At 43.4% G+C, this 20,971-nt stretch overlaps 1 long non-coding RNA gene across 2 annotated transcripts in view; it reads right to left on the reverse strand.

The window, feature by feature from the left end:
* Nucleotides 1-2,855: 2,855 nt before the first annotated feature.
* Nucleotides 2,856-20,971, reverse strand: part of LOC129047979 (uncharacterized) — a 68,491-nt gene continuing 50,375 nt past the window's right edge. Inside the window, exons 3-6 of one of the 2 annotated variants that reach the window (XR_008509930.2) lie at nt 11,057-11,173; nt 4,852-5,000; nt 3,418-3,750; nt 2,856-3,139 (exon numbers count right to left, since the gene is read on the reverse strand). This is a non-coding gene — a long non-coding RNA (uncharacterized LOC129047979). Of the gene's footprint in view, nt 3,751-4,851; nt 5,001-11,056; nt 11,174-20,971 lie in introns of both variants that reach the window. The other variant, XR_008509929.2, reaches the window with a different exon arrangement.

Genomic DNA, 20,971 nt, shown 5'->3' on the forward strand with positions numbered 1-20,971 from the left:
CAATAAAGGCAATAATAAGGTCAGAACTAATAATGCAAACAGTCGTCATTATCATCATTACCATGGTCAAAATCACCAACATCATCATTATTTTATTTATTTATTTATTTTTTGAGACGGAGTTTTGCTCTGTTGCCCAGGCTGGAGTGCAGTGGTGCAATCTCGGCTTAGTGCAACCTCCGCCTCCCAGGTTCAAGTGATTCTCCTGTTTCAACCTCCCAAGTAGCTGGGATTACAGGCATGTGCCACCACGCCCGGGTAACTTTTTGTATTTTTAGTACACGTCGGCCAGGCTCGTCTCGAACTCCCGACCTCAGGTGATCCGCCTGCCTTGGCCTCCCAAAGTGCTGGGATTACAGGCGTGAGCTGCTGCGCCCGGCCCATTATTTAAAAGGTTATTTCCACATAATCTTCCCAGTTTACTCTCACCAGTTAGTAAGTAAGTAAGTAAGTAGTAGTCAGTAAGTAAGAAATTGGTCTTTGCCTCCAAAGTTCCTGGTCTAGCACCCTACCATGCTGTCATATTCAGTGCATATTCGGTGGCCTCCTGCCCCTGCAAGGATCAGAGGCCTTGGAGGTAGTGGGGCGGGGAGCTTTCAACCTAGCATAACCTACCATGGAATATTAAGCAGTCATTTAAGAAGAGATGGAGCCCTTCTAGGTGAACCGGAGGAATTTCTGGGAGTTGTTGCTGATGGAAAAAAGCAAGATGCAAGGAAATGGGTGATCTCATTTTATAAAACAAAGACCAGTATAGCATCCAGCTACAGACAACAAACACTGTGGGTTCGTATGTGTATGGAGAAAAGGAAGGACATGTTCAGAATGTGAACAAAGATTGTCTGGGGGGTCTGGATGAGATAGGGAGCTGGTGTCGGGGGATAGCAGTGGATAGTGTTGATGATTTAAAAAGTTGGGCACCTTCTCACTTATGATCATTTACATATGCTGTGTATGGGTGTGCGTGGCTGTGTGAAGAGGTGCAAAGAAATCTGATAGAAGACCATCCTGACCAACATGGTGAAACTCCATCTCTACTAAAAATACAAAAATTAGCTGGGCATGGTGGTGCCCACCTGTAATCCCAGTTACTCAGGAGGCTGAGGCAGGAGAATCACTTGAACCCAGGAGGTGGAGGTTGCGGTGAGCCAAGATCGCGCCACTGCACTCCAGCCTGGCGACAGAGCAAGACTCTGTCAAAAAAAAAAAAAAAAGAAAAAAAAGAAAAAGAAATCTGATAGGCAATATTCATAGTAGTTCTCTCAAGGTGGTGAGATTCTAGGTGACTTTTATTTATTTATTTTTTGGTCCAGATATTTATATAAATAGTTCTGATTATGAGAATTCAACATGTATTATTTATGTAATCAGAAAAATCTACTTCTAAGGTGAATGATAATTAAAACAAACTAAATGACTGATAGGTGTCACTCTATCAGTCATCAGCTGGAGTTACAAATGAAGTACGATGTCTTTTAAAATTCAAATGGGGCTGGGCGCAGTGGCTCATGCCTGTAATCCTAGCACTTTGGGAGGCCAAGACATGTGGATCACCTGAGGTCGGGAGTTTGAGACCAGCCTGGGCAACATGGTAAAACACCACCTATACTAAAAATATAAAAATCAGCCAGGTGTGGTGGCATGCCTGTAATCCCAGCTACTCCAGAGGCTGAGGCAGGAGAATCACTTGAATCCGAGAGGCAGAGGTTGAAGTGAGCTGAGATCATGCCATTGCACTCCATCCAGCCTGGGGAACAGAGCGAGACTCCATCTCAAAAAAAAAAAAAAAAAAAAAAAAAAAAAAAAAAAAAAATTCGAGTGGGATAATTCTAAGACTGCTGACAAAGAGGGGACATCTTTTGCCCCTCCCTGGTTCTTCTTACTCTGCTAAATCCAGTAATCCCAGAGCTGCAGTTTTGACCCCAGCCGTGGCCCTGGGGTGTTCTGCAGCCACCTGCTGGGGAGCAGGGCCACCTTGGCCGCCTCAGCTAGTTGTTGACTCCAGGGAAGGCTGGCTGCCAGTGGTGGCTGCCATGCCACCACCATCTCTGGCCTGCCTGCTGTCACTCTCCCTTGCTCAATCCTAGGGCCAACTTGAAGCTCTCAGTAAAACTCGAGCCCGGTGCTACAGCCAATTGCCACCACTAATGCTCATCCCCTGGGTTGTTCCTCAGCACAGGATGCTCTTCTCTCAACAGTGCCACCCTGGGGGAGTGAGAAAGGGAACCCACTGCAGAAACCAGCTGCCAGTGGTTTCCCTACAGCAGGGTACAGTGCTTTAGGGACAGGGCTCTTTCAGCTTGCGAGCACACATACACACAGAGCTACTTTCCACCAGGCAACCCCACGGTCTCAGAAGGACTGGGGTCCAGAGCACAGTGATCCTAGAGCCAGCCCACTCCTACCACCTGGGTGAAGGAGCACCCGGGCTCAGTGCCCAGTGTCAGCCCTGGTGTCTTTGTTGCTCAATGGCGAATCTCTAATCACCCTCAGACTTACACCCTTAGAGGCTGGTGATCCCACTGAATGGGGCAACGCCACAGTTATGTGGGGAGAAGAGGTTGGGAGCATTGTCAGGGAAAATGTCAGTGGTCTCTCTCCTGACACAGAGGGAAGGGGACTCCACTCTACTCCCTGGAAAGAATGTCCTTTCTCTCGCCTCCTATTTTTTAAAATTTTAATTATTATTATTATTTTTTTTTTTTGAGAGAGAGAGTCTCACTCTGTCATCCAGGCTGGAGTGCAGTGGCATGATCTCAGTTCACTGCAACCTCTGCCTCACGGGCTCAAGTGATTCTCCTGCGTCAGCCTCCCAGTAGCTGGGATTACTGGCACATGCAACCACACCTGGCTAATTTTTTTTTTTTTTTTGTATTTTTAGTAGAGACAGGGTTTCATTATGTTGGCCAGGCTGGTCTCGAACTCCTGACCTCAGGTGATCCACCTGCCTCAGCCTCCCAAGGTGCTGGGATGGCAGGAGTGAGCCACTGTGCCCGGCCTCTCTCTCCTCCTCTTTACTTGTCCTCATGGTAGGTTGTCACTTAAGCAAGAATGCAGGTGTTCATCCCGGTGGGCTCGCTTTATTCTTCCAGACGGCATCAGGATCTGTGTGCTCCTTCTTGGGGCTCCCAGCCGGCCCCTGCATGGGAGGCCAGGGTGGGCTGGGATTAGCGTGAGGGTTGCAATTAGGGTCATGATCAGGGTTAGGGTGTACTTTGGTGGGTGGGGGGAAAGAGTTAGGCAGGTCCACATTGCATTCTTCAGTCCAGCTCACCTTGAAAACTTGGTGTTTTTTAACCTTGTGTCTATTTGTCAAGTGGCTCAGATCTCGGGGAGCAAAACCATGTGATTGATTAGCCAAAACCCCCCTGTACCACTCATCATCAGTGCTTGACAACCTCCACCATGAGAACTAACCTCCTAGTCTCACCACACTGCACCAGCCAGGTCCCCAGAGGAAGTCTCTGTGTGGTCCGTTTCCAAGGGCCCCCTCATTTTTGCTCCAGGATGATGGGCAGTGGGGGTACCCACTGTTTTGCCACTGTAGCACCATAGAGAGTGAGGAAAATCAAGGACTGTGACAGTTGACATTTCTCAAGGTCTTTGTTGTTTACTCACATTCCAGTTGAATGAATGAACGAATTGATTTTTAGTCAGCAGGTTGCGCCACCATTGTAGAGAAGGGGGTACTTTACTTATGCAGCCTGATGTATCCTCACAGTAGCCCTATGAATAGGCACCATTCTTCCCCTATTAGAAGGGAGGAAATGAAGTCTCTGAGAGGTGACATGCCTGGGTGAGTGGCAGAGTCTTGGCCTGAGTCTCTCTGATACCAGAGTTCCTGCTCCCTGAACTACTGCAGAGTGGCTGAGGAGGGAGGCTGGGCTAGCTGACTTGAGGCTGACATGCTCTGAGAGTCAAGTTTGTAGGTGGGACATCATCAGTCTGCGGGTGCATATGAGGTCACAGTAGGCTGACCCACTGTGACAACAGAAATATATAGATATATTTATATTTATTTATCCCTGGTTTCTGGCACAGAGCTTCTAACATTCTTCTCATTTCCTGAGTGGTAGTGGTGCTAGGAGCATTTTTTGTTCTAATATTTTGTCTTTGACCCCAGTTCCTGACACAGAGTTCCTAAGTCCCTTGGAATTTCCTAGGTGATAAGAACGTCTTTTGTCCTAATCTGAGGTGGCTCTCGGTAAGCCCCTGAACAATGTCAGGGTGGGGGCTGATTGCCAGGAAGACCAAACCATGATTAGAAGCTTAGATCTTTCAGCCCCATTCCCCATGCTCCAGAGAGACGAGAGGAGCTGGAGACTGAGTTAGTAATCTGTCAAGCCCACGTGATGAAGCAACCATAAAAATCCCTAAAAGGCAGAATGGGAGAACTTCTGGGTCAGTGAACATGTCATGTGCTGGAAAGGTGGCACAACCGAAGTCCATGGGGACAGAAGCTCCTGTGCTCGCGCCCTCTGGAGCTTGCCCTACATGCAAGATCTTCATCTGGCTGTTCATGTGTTTATTCTATCAAGTCCTTTGTAACAAACTGGTAAATGTGAGTTAGTGTTTCCCTGAGTTCCGTGAGCTATCATATTGTTGAACCTGAGGAGGGGGCTGTGAGAACCCCAGATTTGTTGCCAATTTGGATGGAAGTGTGAGTAACCTGGAGATCCACTCTTGGTGGTTGGTGGCTGAAGCATGGGTGATCTTGTGGGGCTGCGCCCTTAACATGTGGAGTCTGTGCTTACATTAGGTAATTAGTGTTGCAAATGAATTGTGAGGCACCCAGTTTGTGTCTGGAGAGTTGGGGAATTGGTTGGTGTGGGGAAACCCCCTGATACTCACTGTCACCAGATTATATGAGTCTAAGGCCCCACTCTGCTTTCAGGGATCATGCCAAGTAGTTCCCTCTTCTTCCATCTCTATGTCAGCATGCCGGCTTCTGGCACTTTCTTCCTGGATCCTGCACTATCTCTGGGATTTGACTGCAGCACCTGCAGAATATAATATTTCAGAGTTATTTTTCTGAAATAAAGATTTCAAATTATAGACTAAATAATGAATAATTTAGGGGTCATATATGTTTTTACGTTATGACTCCTCTAAATATTGCTGGCTCATCAACAGAACAGCCAGACATGTAATAGTAATTAAATGCAGTTGTCTTTGATACTTTGCTGGCTTTCCATGAAAAACATAGCTTTTACATATTTTTGATTTTGTCAAAAATCAAGTCATCAAAGTAGGAGAATAAGATACTTTATTTAGCAGTTTGTTAGCTTGATTCATAATAATGAAAACATCTACACATATAGTATGTAGACCCGCATTTGGACTTTCGTCTCTGGCTTTGATAAGTTAGGCATAAGACTGAGCTATCCTTAAGTTTCTAGAAGGAGTTCAGTGATTCAATATTATTGACTTCAATGATTAAAAATTAAACCTTTAATATTGCTTTTCTAAAAAAATTAACACTTTAAAAAATTGTGGCCAGGCACAGCGGCTCATGCCTGTAATCCTAGCACTTTGGGAGACTAAGGTGGGTGGAATCACCTGAGGTCAGGAGTTTGAGACTAGCCTAGCCAACATGGTGAAACTCCGTCTCTACTAAAAATACAAAATTAGCCAGGTGTGGTGGCACGTGCCTGTAATCCCAGCTACTTGGGAGGCTGAGGCAGAATTGCTGGAACCCAGGAGGTGGAGGCTGCAGTGAGCCGAGATAGCGCCACTGCACTTCATCCTAGGTGACAGAGCGAGACTCCATCTCAAAAAAACAAACAAAAAAATTGTATTTTCCTTACCAAATCTTAACTCATTGCAGACCAGTGGGACATGGCCTCATGCTGCCAGGGAAAGCCCAAGGTAAAGCTTTTCCTGTTGTCTCCCCTTAACTGAGAAGTGTCTAGCACAGCAAGGCAAGTTCATGTAAAAACCAGTCATTGCAACTACTTCTTTAAACAAATGTAGATTTCCTCAGTACTGTGCAACCAAACAAAAATCAAAATTTAGAATAAAGTGATGCAGAGACTGATTTTAGGCCATTAGCAAGCATCCACAGGCTTCCCGATTTCCATTTTTTTGTTATTTGTTCAAACAATTGCATGTTTATACTCTTATAATAAGAAAATCAATACATTCAGACACATAAAGGCTTATGATGAGAACTGTGGCTTTTACCTAATTTTTATGAGATGGAATGAGATTTTTTCCCTCCCATTACTGCTCCACAGGACATGGCACTGGGTATCAGAAAAGAGGGGACAAATCTATTTTTAGTAATAACAATTCACCTGAGAGGAAGCGATCTAAAAAATTTGAAGGTTTGAATTGTTGTACAGGTCCCTACTCAATACACCTACACTGTCACCAAGTTTATAATTAGAGAGAATATGAAAATGATGAGGTTGGGCACAGTGGCTCACACCTGTAATCCCAACACTTTGGGAGGCCAAGGTGGGAGGATAGCTTGAGCCCAGGAGTTTGAGACCAGCCTGGACAATATAGTGAGACCCCATCTCTTCAAAAAATAAAAAATTAGCCTGGCATAGTGGCACACAGCTGTAGTCCCAGCTACTTGGGAGGCTGAGGCAGGAGGGTCACTTAAGCCTAGGAGGTCAAGGCTGCAGTGAGCTATGATCGTGCCACTGCACTTCAGCCTGGGTGACAGAGTGAGACTTTGTCTCAAAAAGAAAAGAAAATGGTGAACATTCTAAAGGTGGGAGAAGAGAGGTGGACGAAGTTTAAAAATGTCAAGAGAAGCTGGGCACGGTGGCTCACGCCTGTAATCCCAGCACTTTGGGAGGCTGAGGGGGACGGATCACCTGAGTTCAGGAGTTCAAGACAAGTCTGGCCAACATGGTGAAACCCTATCCCTACTAAAAATACAAACATTAGCCAGGTGTGTTGGCATGTGCCTGTAATCCTAGCTACTTGGGAGGCTAAGGCAGGAGAATCTCTTGAACCCAGGAGGTGGAGGTTGCAGTGAGCAGAGATAGTACCACCGCATTCCAACCTGGGTGACAGAGCGAGACTCTGTCTCAAAAAAAAAAAAAAAAAAAAAGACACTAAAAGCAGCTGTTCTCTGAGTTGGAACAAAAGGTTTGTTTTTTTCTGGTTGTTGTTGTTTGTTTGTTTGTTTTCCCACAGAGGCTCTCCAGGCATCAGCTTCACAGACAGAATCTTGACGCCCAACAGGGACAGCATTTTCAGAGATGTACCCTTACAAGGGGTCCCCATACGAGCTTGAAATGGCGAGCGATGTGTTTCATGTTTGCCCCTGAACTGAAGCTCTGACAAAGATACACTCCTATGGTCTAATTAGCTAGATATATGTCTAAGATATATATGTCTAAGATATAGTAATCTATATGGTACATTTAATTTACAAAGTGCTTTAGTATAGTCACTAAACATGTGACAAGTATTTATTGAGAGCCTGCTATACGCCAGGCATTTGGTACATATCTGGTAACAAAATAGACAAAAATCGCTCCCTTACATTCTGGAGAGAAAAGACAGTCAATAATACGCCAGAGCTCTGCCCCAGACCAAGATGAAATAACAGAGACTACAGAGACTGGTTCTACTCTTTTGCTTGAAACAATGAAAAAATTTGGATAAATTTTATAAAACAACTGTTTCAAAGACATTGGACATCAGGCCATGAAGGACCTGAAAGGTGGGACACAAATGAGGCAAACCTCATGATGACTCCAGCTGGCTGCCTAAGGAGAGTTTCCAGGCTGTGGCACAGGAAGAGGAAATTCAGATGGAATCTAGGGGTCTCCCTAAATTGAGGAGATAGAACTGGTGTTCCAGGAAGACTGAGGTGGCTAGAGTTGACAAGGTAGTGTGAGAGGGGAGAGAGCTAATCAGAGATAAAACCCTGGAAATCTGAAACCCTTAAGTCTTCAGATAAGTACTTATCAACACATGCATGTGAAGAAATGACTCAACAGAAACCTCAAAAGAATTAGGGGAAATACTTTCTATAGAGGTGTTTCCTACACAGAGCCAGAATTGTTCCTGTTTCTATCACTCACAGCAGAAAACCTCAGTCACTGAAATGAAAATGGACTGGTTGAGACTAACAGCAGATTAGACAGGGTAGAAAAAAAAGTGAGAGTGTGAAAAGATTAGTGAAAAATTAATGAAGACATAGCAATGAAATTATCCAAAATGAAACCCAGAAGGAAAAAAGAAAGATAAAGAAAGAGTTCATCAGTGAGCGGAGGGACCACTTCAAATGTTCTTGTTGGAGTCCTCAAAAGGTGTTGCGGCGGGGAGAAAACAAATTGAAAAAATAATGACTAAACATTTTCCAAATTTGATGAACATGATATATTCATAAATCCCCAAAGTTCAATGAACCTCAAATACAAAAATCATGATAAAAATTACAACAAGGCCGGGCATGGTGGCTTACACCTGCAGTCTAAGCGTTTTGGGAGACTGAATTAGGCAGATTACTCGAGCTCAGGAGTTCGAGACCAGCCTGGGCAACATGGCAAAACCCCATGTCTACGAAAAATTAAAATCTAGCCAAGTGTGGTGGCATGTGCCTGTAGTCCCAGCTATTCAGGAGGCTGAGTGAGGAGGATTGCTTGGGCCAGGGAGACTGAGGCTGCAGTGAGTCATGACTGAGCCACTGCACTCCAGCCTGGGCAACAGAGCAAGACCCTGTCTCAAAAAAAAAAAAAATATTACAGCAAGCTGGGTGTGGTGGCTCACACCTATAATCCTAGCACTCTGGGAGGCTGAGGTGGAAGAATTGTTTGAGGCCCGTAGTTCGAGACCAGCCTGGACAGCATAGTGAGACCCTGTCTCTACAAAAATAATTTTTTTTAAAAACAGAAAATTACAACAAGGCACATCTAAATCTCCCCACCACCCGCCACGCCTCCCCTCTACCCCGCCCAGAGACAAGGCCTCACTCTGTCACCCAGGCTGGAGTACAGTGGCACAATCATGGCTTCTGCTACCTCGAACTTCTGGGCTCAAAGGATCTTCCTGTCTTAGCTTCCTGAGTAGCTAGGACTACAGGCTTGCACCACCACACCTGGCTAATTTAAAAAAAAAATTGTAGAGATAGAGTCTTGCTATGTTGCCTAAGCTGGTCTTGAACTCCTGGCCTCAAGCCATCCTCTGGCCTTAGACTCCCAAAGTGCTGGGATTACAGGCATGAACCACTATACCTGGCCCCAAATTGCTTAAAAATAAGTGATTAAAATACATATATATCCTCTCACCAAAAAAAAAAAAAAAAGTCTGAATAGTAGCAAGACAGAAAGGACATTACAAAGATGAAGATGACAGCAGATTTCTCACCAAAAACACTGCCCAAGCTACAAGACAGTGGAGCACTATCCTAAAAATACAGGCATACCTCATTATATTGTGCTTCACTTACTGCATTTTGCAAATATTGGTTTTTGATTTTTTAACAAATTGAAGGTCTGTGGCACCCCTGCATTGAGTAAGTGGCTCCTTGAGATGGATTCTACTCCAGGTGAGGATGCTGTGAACATTATTTAAATGACAACAAAGGATTTAGAATACTATATATACTTACCTGATAAAGCAATAGCAGGGTTTGAGAGTACTTCCAGTTTTGAAAGAAGTTCTCCTGTGGGTAAAATGCTATCAAACAGCACTGGATGCTACAGAGAAATATTTCATGAATGAAAGTGTTGGCCGGGCATAGTGGCTCATGCCTGTAATCTCAGCACTTTGGGAGGCCGAGGTGGGCGGATCACTTGAGGTCAGGAGTTCAAGACCAGCCTGGCCAACATGGCGAAACCCCGTCTCTACTAAAAATACAAAAATTAGCTGAGCATTGTGGCGCACACCTGTAATCCCAGCTACTCAGGAGGCTGAGGCAGGAGAATTGCTTGAACCTGGGAGGCGGAGGTTGCAGTGAGCCAAGAATGCGCACTCCAGCCTGGGCTCAAAAAAAAAAAAGAAAAAGAAAGAGTCAATAGTTGAGGCAAACTTCACTGTTGTCTTATGTTAAGAAGCTGTCACAGTCACCCCAACTTTCAGCAACCACCACCCTGATCAATCAGCAGCCACCAACATCAAGAGATTATGATTCCCTGAAAGCTCAGATCATTATTAGTAGTTTTAGCAATAAAATATTTTTAAATTAAAGTATATTATACTGTTTAGACACAATACAAACTTAATAAACTACAAAATCATGTAAACATAACTTTTATGTGCACTGGGAGATTAAAACACATTTGTTTGACTCACTTTATATAGTGATATTCACTTTACTGTGGTGATCTGGAATCAAACCTGCAATATTATCAAGGTATGCCTATATCAAAAACAGTATCTTTAAATTTTCAAAAGTGAAAATATCTATCAAAAAGAAAGGTAGAGTATTTTAGACATACAAAAGCTGTAGGTCTAAAAATCCATCACCATCAGACCTGTACAACAAATGTTAAAAGAAGTACTTCAGGGAGAAGGAAAATAATACCAGATGGAAATGTAGATCCACACAAAGGAAAAACTGACACTAGAAGTGTTATATATGTGGGCAAATATAAAAGATTTTTTTAAATCATTACTTAAGTTTCTTTAAGAGATAATTGACTTTTAAAAGCAAAAATACTAACAATGATTATAGGTTTTATAACATATGTAGAAGTAAAACGTATAACAACAATTACACAAGGCTGGGAGGAAAGAAATGGATGTATGTTGGTGTAAGGTTCTTTTACTGTTGTAAGATAGCATAATATTACTTGAAGGTAGACTGTGATGTGTTAAAGATGCATACTGTAAACTCTAAAGCAACCATTACAGTAAGACAACAAAGAATAAGAGCTAATTAACTAACAAAAGAGACAACATGAAATCATAAAAAAATACGCAATTGGCCGGGCGCAGTGGCTCACGTCAGTAATCCCAGCACTTTGGAAGGCCAAGGCGGGTGGATCACTTGAGGTCAGAGTTCAAGACCAGCCTGGGCCACATGGTGAAACCCCATCTCTACCAAAACAACAACAACAACAAAATTTAGCCAGGAGTGGTGTCGCACCTTTAGTCCCAGCTACTCAAGAGGCTGAGGCAGGAGAATCGCTTGAACCCAGGAGGTAGAGGTAGCAGTGAGCCGAGATGGTGCCAGTGCACTCCAGCCTGGGCGACAGAGCAAGACCTGGTCTCAAAACAAAAACAAAAACAAAACACACAGTTAATCAAAAGAAAAGCAGAAAAAAAAAAGAGGAAAGAAAAAACAGATGGGACATAAATTGCAAGATGGTAGATTTAAATCCAATGATATCAATAAACAATAAAGAATAAATAAATACAATTTTAAAACAAGTAGTATTATATGTTAGAATGTAATAAGTGAGATAATAAACTAGAACATGACAAAAAGGTAGAAAGTCATGAGGGGCAGCCTGTAATTTTAAATGAGGTGTACAGGATGAGACTCATTAAGAAGGTGACAGGAGGTGAGGAGGCCAGCTTTGCAAATAAATGTGACATTCAAAGGCTCTAAGGCACATGCATGTCTGGTGAATCAGAAATAGAAAGAAGGCCAAGGCGGCTGGAGAAGAATGAGTGAGAGGGCAACAGTAGGCGATGAGGGCAGAGAGATAAGGAGATCTGGGTAAAGACAGATCACAGAGGCCGCAGTCTTACTCCGAGTGAAATATGGAGCCATCTCTGCACTCTAAAGACAAGAGTGACCTTCTCTGACATATGCTTCAAAAGCATTCATCCGAGTCAGTTTTGAAAATACCCTGGGCAGGGGAAGGCAAAGGTAGAATCAGGGGGACTGGGTAAGAGGCAATTTAACAATTCAAGTGAGCAATGATGGAGGCCTGGACCACAGAAACGGCAGTAGAGGGAAGGAGTGGTTGGATTCTGGATTTATTCTGGAGGTGGAGACAGCAGCACTTCCTGTGGAATTGAAGATGAAGTTTGACAGAAAGGGAGAGAGACATCAAGGTTGATCTAAGGCATTTTGCTTGAGCAAATGGAAGGATAAGATCCCTATCAATTGAAAAGGGAAAATCTGTGGCTAGAGCAGATTGGGAGCAGAGCAGTTCATTCTGGAGATGCTGAATTTGAGATGTCTATTGAACATCCAAGGGCAGATGTCAAAAGGCTGGTGGAGGTATCTGGGCTTAAGATAAATGTCTGAGAATCATCAGCTTAGAGATGATACTGAAAGTAAGATCACCAAGGAGCAAGTGTAGGTAGAGAAAAGTAGAAGAAAAGTACCAGCCTCTAAAAACACTCCAACAGAGAGAAACAGAGGCCAAAAGAGACTAAGTAGGTGGCCGGGTGTAGTGGCTCACTTCTCACTTCTGTAATCCTAGCACTTTGGGATGAGCACCGAGGCAGCAGATGGCTTGAGCCCAGGAGTTCTAGACCAGCCTGGGCAACATGGCAAAACCCCATCTCTACAAAACAATACAAAAATTAGCCAAGCATGGCGGCATGCCTGTGGTCACTGCTACTCGGGAGGCTGAGGTGGGAGGATCACTTGAGCCTTGGAGGTTGAGGCTGCAGTGAGCTGTGACCATGCTCCTTCAGTCCAGCCTGGGCAACAGAGCAAGACCCTGTCCCAAAAAAAAAAAAAAAAAAAAGAGAGAGAGAGAGAGAAAGAGACTAAGAAGGAGCTACCAGTGAGAAGGTGGAAAACAAAAAAGTAAGATGACCAGAAAGCCAAGTAAAGAAATATATCAAGAGGAGGAAATAATTAATGACGTCAAATGCTGCTGATAGGTTAAGTAACAGGAGGACTGAGAATTGACCATTGAATTTTGCAATGTGGAGGTCGCTAGTGATAAAGATGGTTTGGTGGGGGAATTGGAGAGAAAGTCTAATTAGAGTTGGTTTAAGAGAAAATGGGGAGAGAGAAATTGGAGATGGCACATATAGATAAGTCTTTCAAGGAACTTTGCCTATAAAAGGGAGCAAGAAGGAAGAGGGATAGGAGGGTTTTTCTTTTTTTCAAAGACAGGAAGAATAACAGCCTATTTCTTTGCTTATTGGAATGATCTAGTAGAGAGCAAAAAACCGATCATGTAGGTGGGAGAGAGAAGAACTGCTAGAGCAATGTTCTTGGAGGCAAGGGGGCAGCGACATAAAGCATGGTGGGAGAGACCGTGAATCAATCATTCCCCACCTCTGGTGCTCAGAGTTGTAAGGTTGGAATTGTTTTGATTTATTTAATATTATAGAGCCAGATGCCATATGAGTGTTGGGGCCATGTGTCTATTTTATTGACATCTCCAGAAAGATGGATTCTGGGCACTTTGGGAGATAGTTTGAAGAGAGACCCTGCAAAATTTTCCCTGGCACTCATACACACAGTCTTTAGCTTTCTGGACACCTCTGTCTGGGTTTGCTGAGCTCTTGCTCGTCAATTACAGTGGAATTCTGTATAATTCCGGTAGGCAAACGCACTGGGACGTCACGTCTCATGTACTCTGCCTCTAAGTATTGGTGTTTGTGCACTCATCATGATTGAGGATGCAAGTGTAGGAAAAGTTTCATATCTAAGTATAACCGCAAAAAAGCATAAGTTTCATGAGAGAACGTGAACCAAAAAGAAAAGAAAAAGGAAAAAAGAGTAAGTTGCCAAGAATGTAGGAGGAGAACCTGGAGAGAAACGTGTGGAAACCTAGGGAAGTGAGTTTCATGAAGAATGGGGTGATTGACATGACGCTGTCAAAGACAGGTCAAGTAAGATAAGGGCTGAAAAGCACTCACTGGGTTTGGCTAAAGAAGGCTTTGTCAAAGCAGTTTCAGTGGGAAGGTCAGGAGGAAGCCAGATTGCTGTGGGCTGAGGATGTGTAGGAGGCGAGGAAGTGGAGACAAAGCGTGAGGGATATGTGTTCAATTCATTTGGCTGCAAAGTGTGGAGAAGAGATGCAATGACAAGTTAAGGGCAAGGCATGGAGAAGGGAGAGCTATTTCAAAATGGAAGACATTTGAAGTGCTTACCTGCAGAAAGGAGAGAAACAGGATGATGGATTGGAGTAAAAGACAGAAAAAGGAAAATCAATGGAGCTGAGTTTTAAAGGGGATGGAAGAGACTCAGAGCACCAGTAGAGAGGGAGAAAAGAAGTGAAAATACAGAGATATTTTGAGGTGGACAGAAGGTGGGCATTCACATGGTGCAGTAGGAGGTGAGGTAGTTTGAAAGACTTTGGGAAATGCTTGGGGTGTTTTAGGAGGCAAGGCATCTTTGAAAAACTGGTGCAGGAAAGATGCTAAAGCTGGATAAGAGGATTGTGGAACAACATTGTGGGGCCACTGACTCTTCAACATGAGGTTAGCGCCTGCTAATATTACTCCCTGCTCCTCAAAAAAGGAGCAATTCGGTGTGGCAGAAGGAAAAGCGTGGTAACATAGGATCCCCAGATCAGGATTAATCAAACCATAAATAATCACTATGGGAAGCAGTACGGAGGTTCCTCAAAACTAAAAATACAGTTACCATATGACCCAGCAATCCCTCTTCTGGGTATTTACCCAAAAGATTTGAAGTCAGTAATGTCAAAGAGATATGTGCATTCCCATGTTCATTGCAACACTATTCACAATAGCCAAGTTATGTAATCAACCTAAGAGCCCATCAAGGGATGAATGGATAAAGAAAACATGGTATATATACACCATGGAATACTATTCAGCCTTTAAAAAGGAAGAGATGGCCAGGTGCAGTGGCTCACACCTGTAATCCCAGCACTTTGGGAGGCTGAGGCAGGTCAGGAGTTTGAGACCAGCCTGACCAACATAGTGAAAGCCCGTCTCTACTAAAAATACAAAAATTAGCCAGGCATGGTGGCACATGCCTGTAATCCCAGCTACTCAGGAGGCTGAGGCAGGATAATCGCTTGATCCTGGGAGGAGGAGGTTGCAGTTAGCTGAGATCACACCACTGCACTCCAGCCTGGGTGACACAGCAAGACTCCATCTCAAATAAATCAATAAATAAATAAATAGGAAGAGATTCTGTCATTTGTGAAAACACAGATGGAATTGGAGAACACTGTGTTAAGTGAAATAAGCCAGACACAGAAAGACAAATACCACATCTTCTCAATTATATGTGGAATCTCAAACAATTGAACTCAAGGAAGCAGAGAGTAGAAAGGTGGTTACTAGAGGCTGGAGGGCGGGAAGAAAACAGGGAGATGATGGTCAAAGTGTATAAAGCCTCAGAGAGGAGGAATAAGTCTGAACTTTTCTTTCTTTATTCTTTTGCTGAGATCAATTACATAGCATGATAAATATGGTTAATAATTGTGTACTACATGTTTAAATTTCTCTAAGAGAGTACATTTCAAATGTTCTTATCAAAAAATATTAAATGTTTGAGGTGATAAATATGTTAATTAGCTTGATTTAACCATTACATTCAAAGTCATAGCACCAGTTTGTACCACATAAATATAATGTATATTTTGTCTATAAATTTATGTTTAACATATAATTTGTTTATAAATTATATTTATAGCAAACTATAATCTATAATTTATTTATTATTTATAATTATACTCTGCAATTTATTTATAAAAATAATTCATCAATAAAAATGAAATTAAATTCAAAATAAAAATAAAATATTTTTTAAAAATCATAAGGAACCTGTCAAGTATTATGAGTCCATTTCTAACCACCCAGAGTTAGCCCCTAAGAAGCAGTTTTGCCATCTTTGCTCTTTGACCTGTTGAAATGTATTGGGACAGAAACTCAAATTTCCCCTTCTGTCAAAGAAAAAATAAGGCAATCCAAGAGGAACTGTTTAGAATAGTTCCAGATGGCTGAGTCAAAAACAAAAAAACAAAAACAAAAAAACTGAGCTATGTGTGGCTCTTTATAAGTAGGCCAAAAAGTAGGGTTTTTGAGCACAGTAATGCCAGGACTATTGTATTGCAAGGAAAAGAGTCAATATTTTCTTGGCCAGGCACAGTGGCTCACTGCCTGTAGTCCCAGCACTTTGGGAGGCCAAGGCAGGTGGATCACCTGAGGTCAGGATTTCTAGACCAGCCTGGCCAACACGGTGAAACCCCTTCTCTACTAAAAATACAAAAAGTTATCCGGGCATGGTGGCATGCACCTGTAATTTCAGCTACACGAGAGGCTGAGGCGGCTGTTAATCCCAGCTACTCAGGAGGCTGAGCAGGGGAACAGCTTGAACCTGGGAGGTAGAGGTTACAGTGAGCCGAGATGGAGCCACTGCACTCCAGCCTAGGTAACAAGAAACAGACTCTGTCTCAAAAAAGAAAAGAGTCAATATTTTCTTTTTCTTTCTTTTTTTTTTTTTTTTCAGATGGAGTCTTGCTCTGTCACCAGGCTGGAGTGCAGTGGCGTGATCTCAGCTCACTGCAACCTTTGCCTCCCAGGTGCAGTGATTCCCCTGCCTCAGCTTCCCAGGTATATGGGACTACAGGCACACACCACCACGCCCGGCTAATTTTTTGTATTTTAGTAGAGACGGGGTTTCACCATGTTGGCCAGGATGGTCTCGATCTCCTGACTTCATGATCCGCCCGCCTCGGCCTCCCAAAGTACTAGGATTACAGGCATGAGCCACCACACCCGCCCAATATTTTCTTAATCAAAGAAATATATATCCAACCTACGAAACCACACTATTTCCTTTGGAAATAGTTCATGTTTGCAGAGGTGAAGGGGGTTGCCCTCAGGTAATTCAGAAGGAATCAGTGAAAGCTTCTCTGCTGGGGAGATCAAACTTCAGTTGGAGCACCCCAGGCCTCCCTGACCCCTCCTCACACCAATTCACAGGACTGATTCTGACAACGGGTGGAGGAACATTTCCACTAACAACTGGTAAAGCTTGAGGTACCAGAGTTTGAAAGATGCAAGAATGGAGAGTTAGGACCCTTTCATCACATGAGGGCCATGGGATTTCCCAAGAGGGGAGGTGGGGACACTGGATTGAGGGGTGACTTGAAGAGAGGATGTGGGAGGAATCAGACAATGAGAGATTGAAGAGTCAGAGAAAGATGGGGAATGAATATGTGTTAATGTGTATGGCAGGGCTGGCTTCACAAGCCTGAGACCTGGGCAGTCAACCTATGAGACTAGACTGTTACCTTTGGCAGAAAGTTAATGTTTGCAGTGCTGAGGGGGGTTGCCCTTAGGTAATTCAGAAGGAATTACCTTCTAAGCACAGTGAAAGATTTTCTGTGCTTAGGAGTCCCCTACACTTGGTTTAATCCTCTAATTTGCTGTCTTTAAAATGTTTAATAATTCTTTTTTTTTTTTTTTTTTTTGAAGACAAGATCTCATTCTGTCAACCAGGCTGGAGTGCAGTGGTGTACTCACTGCTCACTGTAGCCTTGACCACCTAGGCTCAAGCAATCCTCCTACCTCAGCCTCCGGAGTAGCTGGGACTACAGGCCCACCCCACCACACCTGGCTAAGTTTTTAAAATTTTTTTTGTAGAGATGCGGTTTTATTCTGTTGCCTAGGCTGGTCTCAAATCATGGGCCCAAGGGATCCTCCCACCTCAGCCTCCCAAAGTGTGGGATGAGCCACAGGGCGTGAGCCACTGTGCCTGGCCAATAATTATGTTTGAACAAGGGGCTTCACCATTCTATTTTGCACTGAGACCTACAAATGATGTAGCTGATCCTATGGGAGGCTTTCAAGAATCCAAATGAGTTGGCTTAAATCACCACTCTTGCTTTGGATTGATGTTCTGTTACTAAAGTTAGTAACAAAACAAATTGTAGGCCGGGTGCAGTGGCTCACACCTGTAATCCCAGCACTTTGGGAGGCCGAGGTAGGCAGATCACTCGAGGTCAGGAGTTTGAGACCAGCCTGGCCAACACGATGAAACACTGTTTCTCTTAAAAGTACAAAAATTAGCCAGGCATGGTGGCACACACGTGTAAACCCAGCTACTCAGAAGGCTGGGGAAGGAGAATTGCTTAAAACTGGAAGGCAGAGGTTGCAGTGAGCCGGGATCACACCACTGTACTCCAGCCTAGGTGACAGAGGGAGACTCTGTCTCAAACAAACAAACAAACAAACAAACAAATTGTCTTGAGAGAGCCACTTGGTAAAACTGATGCCGGAAACAGCCCCCTTAGCAGCCTGTGAGTCTCAACATGCTTGGGGTTACCCTTGGCTTTCCCATGGGGACCAACCCATGATCTGTCCCCTCCCCACTTGTGCACCACCAGGCAGAAAGCCCCACAAAGAAGCCAACATCCCCTCAAAGATGAGAGACCTTCCACCTGACTTTCCTGATACTCCCCTTAGGATCACAGGGGATAATGTTTTCCCCCACCTACCTGCCAACCCATTATGACATAGAATGAAATGGCCCAGCTACACCCTGGTAACCAAGGTAATGCCTTCATGTTAATTCCCATGAGATAGCCTTGTATGGTTGCAATGGCCAGAGGAGATCCGTGTACTTCTTGGTTGTTTTGAAATAATTCCTCCCATTTCTCTCACTGCTCTGTGTCATTCACTCAACAGCCATTTATTGTTAGTTACTAAGTGCCAGAGTGTTCCATCTCCAGTCCATCCAGCAAGATCCTAGCATGCCCCGCTACCCTTCAAAATAAAGGAGTGGACAGAGAAAGACCTGGATCAAGCAGGAGGGAAGGGGGCCCTGCAGAGTTTCATACTCCATTTCTCCCACCCATTCTTCAATTTAAAATTCAAATTCAGGCCAGGCATAATGGCTTATACCTATAATTCCAGCACTTTGGGAGGCCGAGGTGAGAGAATCACTCGAGGCCAGAAGTTTGAGACCAGCCTAGGCAACATAGCGAAACCCTCGTCTCTAAAAAAAAAAAAAAAAAAAAAAAAAAAAAAAGTAACATTAAAAATGACCTGGGCATGGTGGTGTGTGCCTGTAGTCCTAGCTCCTTGAGAGGCCAAGGCAGAAGGATCCCTTGAACCCAGGAATTCAAGGCTGCAATGAGCTGTAATTGTGCCACTTCACTCCAGCCTGGGTGACAGAGGGAGACCCTGTCTCTAAAAGAAAAAAAGAAAAATCCAAATTCAAAATCTTCTGCAAGTGAAGTACAAAGATAATGCAGTAAGCTGGTCCTTGATGTAGTCAAAGACAGAGGAATCCTTGCATGAATATCCATTTCCAATACATTCTCTTGAATTTCTTTTCTGTTGTTGTTGTTTTGAGATGGAGTCTTGCTCTGTCACCCAGGCTGGAGTGCAGTGTTGCAATCCCGGCTCACTGCAACCTCTGCCTCCTGGGTTCAAGCAATTCTCCTGAGTCAGCTTCCCGAATAGCTGGAATTATAGGTGCGCACCACCATGCTTAGCTAATTTTTGCATTTTTAGTAGAGATGAGGTTTCACCATGTTGGCCAGGCTGGTCTTGAACTCCTGACCTCAGGTGATCCACCTGCCTCGGCCTCCCAAAGTGCTGGGATTACAGGCGTGACCCACTGCACCTGGCAACTCTTGATTTTTCTTTTTTTAAGATGGGGTCTCACTGTATTGCCCAGGCTGGTCTCAAACTCCTGAGCTCAAGCAATCCTCCCACCTCAACTTCCCGAAGTGCTGGGATTATGGGCATGCCAATATATTCTCAATGAAACAATTAGAATTATATAAAATAGAAGAAACAAATTCCCCATTTATAGTCACATCTTCATTCCTTCCTCTCTCCTCAACCATTGCATGCATTCTCCCAGTCCTCTTCCTTAACATTTAAATTCAAATGTATGCATTTATATCTCACATATAACTCCTTAAAAAATGTAATGGGATCACAATGCACATAATGTTCCAAATCTTACTTTTTAACTTAATGACTTCTATTTTCATTATAGCTTATGTAGGTCTACACAATTCTTTTTTACTAGTCGTACAGGGTTACATGGTGCAGATATATCAGAGTTTATTTAACCATTCCATTATCGATATTTTGATGATATACAGCAAATATTAGCAACAGTCCTATTCTGAGTATCTTTGTTAATACACATTATGCCCCTGGATATTTGTTTTGTCAGGAGAGAGGTCAAAAAGAATTTCCAGATCATAGGTTATGCTTGTTTGTGCAACTGCCAGGTTCCAAGTCAAAAAATCATCACCAGGCCGGGTGCAGTGGCTCACATCTGTAATCCCAGCACTTTGGGAGGCTGAGGTGGGTGGATCACCTGAGGTCAGGAGTTCAAGACCAGCCTGGCCAACATGGTGAAACTCTGTCTCTACCAAAAATACAAAAATTAGCCGGGCATGGTGGTGCACACCTGTAATCCCAGCTACTTGGGAGGCTGAGGCAGGAGAATCACTTGAACCTGTCAGGCGGAGGTTGCAGTAAGCTGAGATCGTGCCACTGCCCTCCAGCCTGAGCTAGAAAGAGATTCCATCTCAAAAAAAAAAAAAAAAAAAAAAAATCACCAATTTCTTCTCCCAACAACAGTGTGTGAATACGCCTTCTTCTCCAAATCTTTGCCAACATTTGTCACTGATCTTTTATTGCTGTTTCAATGTTCACTTTGCTGATTACAGGTAAAATGGAGTGTCTTTCAATTCATTTAATGGCTGCTTGCAGTCTATGAATTATCCGTTATATACTTTACACATTTTTTCACTTCATCCTAAAAACAACAACCTTATGAGGTAAATATTATTATTATCCCCTTTTTACAGATAAAGAACTGAAGATCCAAAGCCAGAGAATGATAAAGTAACTTTCACCTGGCACAGTAAAACATTGCAAGGAGAGTCTGGGATCTGGAATGAGAATGCCGCTTCCAGGCTGTGCTACCTTACAAAAATTATTAATGCTTCAGTGGCCTCATCTGCAGAATGGAAATACTAATAATAGTAGCTATCTTATAAGGTTATTGTGGGGATAGTAGGAGACAATCCATAATAATGTTTGAGTAGTAGCTGGCACATTGTAGATACTCAACATACGCCAGCTATTATCGTTATAGAAAATATGCAGATCTGGAGTAACTTGGAAAATG

This window comes from Pongo abelii, chromosome 13, assembly GCF_028885655.2.
Source record: "Pongo abelii isolate AG06213 chromosome 13, NHGRI_mPonAbe1-v2.0_pri, whole genome shotgun sequence".
Classification (NCBI taxonomy): Eukaryota; Metazoa; Chordata; class Mammalia; order Primates; family Hominidae; genus Pongo; species Pongo abelii.